The following is a 5,914-nucleotide window of genomic DNA, read 5'->3' as shown; positions in this document are numbered from 1 at the left end:
TGTGTTATGCTTCTGTTTCTTTGTTTACTTTAAAATTTATAAGTCTTGAAAGACCACTGACTGATATATAACATTCACAGTGGCTTTTAAATACTTTGCATATTAATATCTTACTTTTTACTATGGCCCATATATTATACATTTATATATATGTCTATATAAATACACACTCATACACACACACACACACACACACACACACACACATATATTCATTCCTTTATGGATCTATGTCCAAAAAATATATACTTTATTGTAGTTTCTTTACTCAATGTTAATTTGGGCTCTACATTTTTTAATTTAAGCTGCAGCTCAACTCCATATTTACAGTAATCTACAGAAGGGGAATTTCCCCTTTTTCATCTGTATAGGATAGGACATGATGTTTTTACACATCTGTACCTTGTACATTGATAAACTTAAGAGATTAAACACTATCCCTCAGCTGAATCCAGAAAGTCTAGGTCCAGGACCTAGGACTTAGGTGCTAGGACCACAGAAGTAGATACCTTTGGCTGAAAAGATTGATCAGTGGCTAGTTAAGAACACTGGCTACTCTTTTAGCAGACCCAGGTTCAATTCCCATCACCCATGTGGTAGCTCTCAACCCTCTCCAGCTCCAGGGTATCTGATGCCCTCTTCTGGCTTGTGTAGGTACACAGACATACATGCAGTCAAAAATCCTTACATATAAAAATAATGTTAAGAAAAGTCAAAAATAGAAGGTGTCTCCTAGAGAAAGAAAGGGGTATACGGTAACTCAAGAATATTATAATGCTTGCTGGATAGTAATGGTATCTATGTCTTTTCCTTCCAATATATGGCTACTCCATAGGCATCAAATACATTTTTTCTTCAATGGAAAAGAACAGGTTGTTATCTGAAGCATCTTTTTTGTTTGTTTTTGATTGTGGGTCTGTCTGTCTCAAAACTAGGATGGCTTTTAACTCTCTTTCCTCATTCTCTTCTCAAGTGCTGGTTTTAAGAGCATGCACCACCATACCTGCTTGATAGATCTTTTTGATAACACTTAAAATCTTTTTCCAGATAAATCTGGTAGAAATTAACTAAAAATCGTTGTGTGTGATAGAGTGAATGATCCTGTTTCCTTCAGCCTCTAGTATCTAGTAAGCACCTTACAGTAGGTTTCTTTATCCAATACCACAGTCAAGCTGACTTTCAATTCACTTTGGTGTGATGGTTTGAATATGCTTGGCCCAGGGAGACACTAGGTGTGGCCTGGTTGGAGGAAGTGTGCCACTTTGGGGCGGGCTTTGAGAACTTCCTCCTGGCTGCCTTCCAATCAAGATGGAGAACTACTGGCTCCTTCTCCACCACCATATCTGCCTGGATGTCGCCGTGCTTCCTGCCGTGGTGATAAACAGACTAAACCTCTTAAGCCCCAACTAAATGTTGCCTTGGTCAAGGTGTGTCTTCTCAGCAAGGGACCCCTAGCTAAGAAGTCGGCGTCATGAGTGGGATATTGTGCTGGCCTGACCTTGCTTTTGTTTGGAGGAATACGGACTTTGGGACACTGGAGTATTGGTGTGGTAGGCCTGGTCATGTTTTTGCTTGAAGGAATGTGAACGTTGGGACCTTAGATTTAGAAAGCCATAGAATGCTTTAAGTAGGACTTAAAGGGCCATTCTACTAGGAATATGGAAGACAAAGGTGCAGAGGGTGATTTGAATTCTGGAGATGATTCGTATATTTTGATGAAAATGAAGAATGTGGCTGTTCTTTGCCCTTGTTTGAAAATTCTACCTGAGGCCAAGGTAGAGAGATTTCTATTACTTGCACTGATAAAGGAAGTCCAAGGAAAGCCCAGCATAGTCTCTGACCTCTAGTTTACTCTCATGAACATTTCGATCAAGCGTAGCAAGCTTAGAAAGAATTCAAAATGTATGGTTCACGGAACAGGAGGCCACCAGGAAGTGCAATGGAGCTGAACGGTGTGTTCCAGGAGATAAGTGGATTAAGGGAGTGGTGACTGTCGGGCAGGATCCCACCCAGCTAGGCTTATTGTTTATTTATTTGCAGTTGAACAAGACATATTATATCATGTTAGGCATTATTGTTACTTGTTTTCATTTGGACTTCCTAGTCCAGAATGAATTTTAATCCAGAAATGGAAGGCAAACCTGTGATCCAGATCCTGAGGCATGGTGGCCATGAAAAGCTTTGACCCAGCCATGGTGGGATGAGCCTTTAATCCCAGGAGACAATATTTTAGTTGGTTGGTTTTTTGGTTTTTTTTTGGTCTGGTTTCTTTAAACATTATTTTCTGTGGGTTGGGGGGCATGTGTGTTGAATGTTGAGGTCACAGGACAACTTGGGAGAATTAATTCTTCCCTTCTACCATGTGGACCCTGGGATTGCAACGATGAACCACTGTGCCTGAAGGGAAAATTATACAGATTTGGGGTTTAAAAATATGGAGTTGGAAGAGTGTGTTTCAGGGTTCACAGACTCAGGACTAAACACTGTGAAAAGCAAGTCCAGGCAGCCCCGCCCTGCCGCTAGAACTAACAGACCATAAAAGGAAAGGAATGCAGAACAGACCAGGAGTACCGGATCTGACTCACAGGCCACCTGGCAGGAAGAGATAAGCCCCCAGCCCCCGACATCCAGGACGCCCCAAACCTGCCAATGTGTGTAGCTATACCTTACTACCTCATCATGTGAAATAGCCAATCATATGTGAACATGTCTATGTGCCTCGTTTGAATCCACCAATCCCCATAACTATGCATCTGCTTCTGCACGCCGGCTTCTGCTTCCCCAAACCCTATAAAAGCCCCATGCTGTAGCTGCTAGGCGTGCACGTCCTCCGAAGAGACTGTGTGCCCGCAGGTATCTGTGTTTTCCAATAAACCCTCTTGCTGATTGCATCCGAGTGGACTCGGCTCGGTCACTGGGCGCTTGGGACTCCTCCTGAGGGAAAGGTCCTCTCCAGGGGTCTTTCATGCCCAGTTCTTAAAACAGAATCTCTTTAGAACTGGCCTTGGCTGACCACTCATTCCCCAGGCTAACACACATCATGCATTCAAGTTTTGCTGACCCAATTCCTGTTTGTCTGTCTATTCAGAAATTCTTGCCCCAGCCCGCAGCAGCTCTCTGCTCCCAAACCCCGTGGGTCATGTGGGCACTCCTGAGGCTGTAGAGCAGAAGAGACCACCAACACTGCCCACCCCTGCCCACATCCCTGGCCCAAGAGGAAACTGTATAAGGCCTCTGGGTTCCCGTAGAGGAGGGCCCAAGAGCAGCAGGACCGCTGCGTCTGAGACACCGCCAGAACTTGAAGGGATCTACTGGATAAACAGTTCTCTGCACCCAAATCTCGTGGGAGGGAGAGCTAAACCTTCAGAGAGGCAGACACGCCTGGGAAACCAGAAGAGACTGCACTCTGCACACATCTCTGACGCCAGAGGAAAACACCAAATGCCATCTGGAACCCTGGTGCATGGAAGCTCCCGGAAAGGGCGGTACAGATCTTCCTGGTTGCTGCCGCCGAGAAGAGCTCATAAGCAACACCCCACGAGCAAACTTGAGCCTCGGGACCACAGGTAAGACCAACTTTTCTGCTACAAGTGACCTGCCTGGTGAACTCAAGACACAGGCCCACAGGAACAGCTGAAGACCTGTAGAGAGGAAAAACTACACGCCCGAAAGCAGAACACTCTGTCCCCATAACTGACTGAAAGAAAACAGGAAAACAGGTCTATAGCACTCCTGACACACAGGCTTATAGGACAGCCTAGCCACTGTCAGAAATAGCAGAACAAAGTAACACTAGAGATAATCTGATGGCGAGAGGCAAGCGCAGGAACCCAAGCAACAGAAACCAAGACTACATGGCATCATCGGAGCCCAATTCTCCCAACAAAACAAACACAGAATATCCAAACACACCAGAAAAGCAAGATCTAGTTTCAAAATCATATTTGATCATGATGCTGGAGGACTTCAAGAAAGACGTTAAGAACTCCCTTAGAGAAACACAGGAAAACATTAATAAACAAGTAGAAGCCTACAGAGAGGAATCGCAAAAATCCAAAAAAGAATTCCAGGAAAGCACAATCAAACAGTTGAAGGAATTAAAAATGGAAATAGAAGCAATCAAGAAAGAACACAGGGAAACAACCCTGGATATAGAAAACCAAAGGAAGAGACAAGAAGCTGTAGATACAAGCTTCACCAACAGAATACAAGAGATGGAAGAGAGAATCTCAGGAGCAGAAGATTCCATAGAAATCATTGACTCGGGGGCTGGAGAGATGGCTCAGTGGTTAAGAGCACCGACTGCTCTTCCAGAGGTCATGAGTTCAATTCCCAGCAACCACATGGTGGCTCACAACCATCTGTAATGAGATCTGATGCCCTCTTCAGGTGTGTCTGAAGACAGCTACAGTGTACTTATATATAATAAATGAATAAATCTTTAAAAAAAAAAAGAAATCATTGACTCAACTATCAAAGATAATGTAAAGCGGAAAAAGCTACTGGTCCAAAACATACAGGAAATCCAGGACTCAATGAGAGGATCAAACCTAAGGATAATAGGTATAGAACAGAGTGAAGACTCCCAGCTCAAAGGACCAGTAAATATCTTCAACAAAATCATAGAAGAAAACTTCCCTAACCTAAAAAAAGAGATACCCATAGGCATACAAGAAGCCTACAGAACTCCAAATAGATTGGACCAGAAAAGAAACACCTCCCGTCACATAATAGTCAAAACACCAAACGCACAAAATAAAGAAAGAATATTAAAAGCAGTAAGGGAAAAAGGTCAAGTAACATATAAAGGCAGACCTATCAGAATCACACCAGACTTTTCGCCAGAAACTATGAAGGCCAGAAGATCCTGGACTGATGTCATACAGACCCTAAGAGAACACAAATGCCAGCCCAGGTTACTGTATCCTGCAAAACTCTCAATTAACATATATGGAGAAACCAAGATATTCCATGACAAAACCAAATTTACACAATATCTTTCTACAAATCCAGCACTACAAAGGATAATAAATGGTAAAGCCCAACATAAGGAGGCAAGCTATGCCCTAGAAGAAGCAAGAAACTAATCGTCTTGGCAACAAAACAAAGAGAAGAAAAGCACACAAACATAACCTCATATCCAAATATGAATATAACAGGAAGCAATAATCACTATTCCTTAATATCTCTCAACATCAATGGCCTCAACTCCCCAATAAAAAGACATAGATTAACAAACTGAATACGCAACGAGGACCCTGCATTCTGCTGCCTACAGGAAACACACTTCAGAGACAAAGACAGACACTACCTCAGAGTGAAAGGCTGGAAATCAACTTTCCAAGCAAATGGTCGGAAGAAGCAGGCTGGAGTACCCATTCTAATATCAAATAAAATCAATTTTCAACTAAAAGTCATCAAAAAAGATAAGGAAGGACACTTCATATTCATCAAAGGAAAAATCCACCAAGATGAACTCTCAATCCTAAATATCTATGCCCCAAATACAAGGGCACCTACATAGGTAAAAGAAACCTTACTAAAGCTCAAAACACACATTGCACCTCACACAATAATAGTAGGAGATTTCAACACCCCACTCTCATCAATGGACAGATCATGGAAACAGAAATTAAACAGAGACATAGACAGACTAAGAGAAGTCATGAGCCAAATGGACTTAACAGATATTTATAGAACATTCTATCCTAAAGCAAAAGGATATACCTTCTTCTCAGCTCCTCATGGTACTTTCTCCAAAACTGACCATATAATTGGTCAAAAAACAGGCCTCAACAGGTACAGAAAGATAGAAATAATCCCATGCGTGCTATCAGACTACCACGGCCTAAAACTGGTCTTCAATAACAATAAGGGAAGAATGCCCACATATACGTGGAAATTGAACAATACT

At 42.4% G+C, this 5,914-nt stretch overlaps 1 long non-coding RNA gene across 1 annotated transcript in view; it reads right to left on the bottom strand.

The window, feature by feature from the left end:
• The window catches only part of LOC134482515 (uncharacterized), a 32,194-nt gene that overhangs the window by 12,890 nt on the left and 13,390 nt on the right, over positions 1-5,914 (bottom strand). The window lies entirely within an intron of this gene.

Source organism: Rattus norvegicus, chromosome 16 (assembly GCF_036323735.1).
Source record: "Rattus norvegicus strain BN/NHsdMcwi chromosome 16, GRCr8, whole genome shotgun sequence".
Taxonomy (NCBI): domain Eukaryota; kingdom Metazoa; phylum Chordata; class Mammalia; order Rodentia; family Muridae; genus Rattus; species Rattus norvegicus.
Note: the sequence above shows the minus strand (reverse complement) of the source record. Positions and strands in the feature narration are given on the sequence as shown.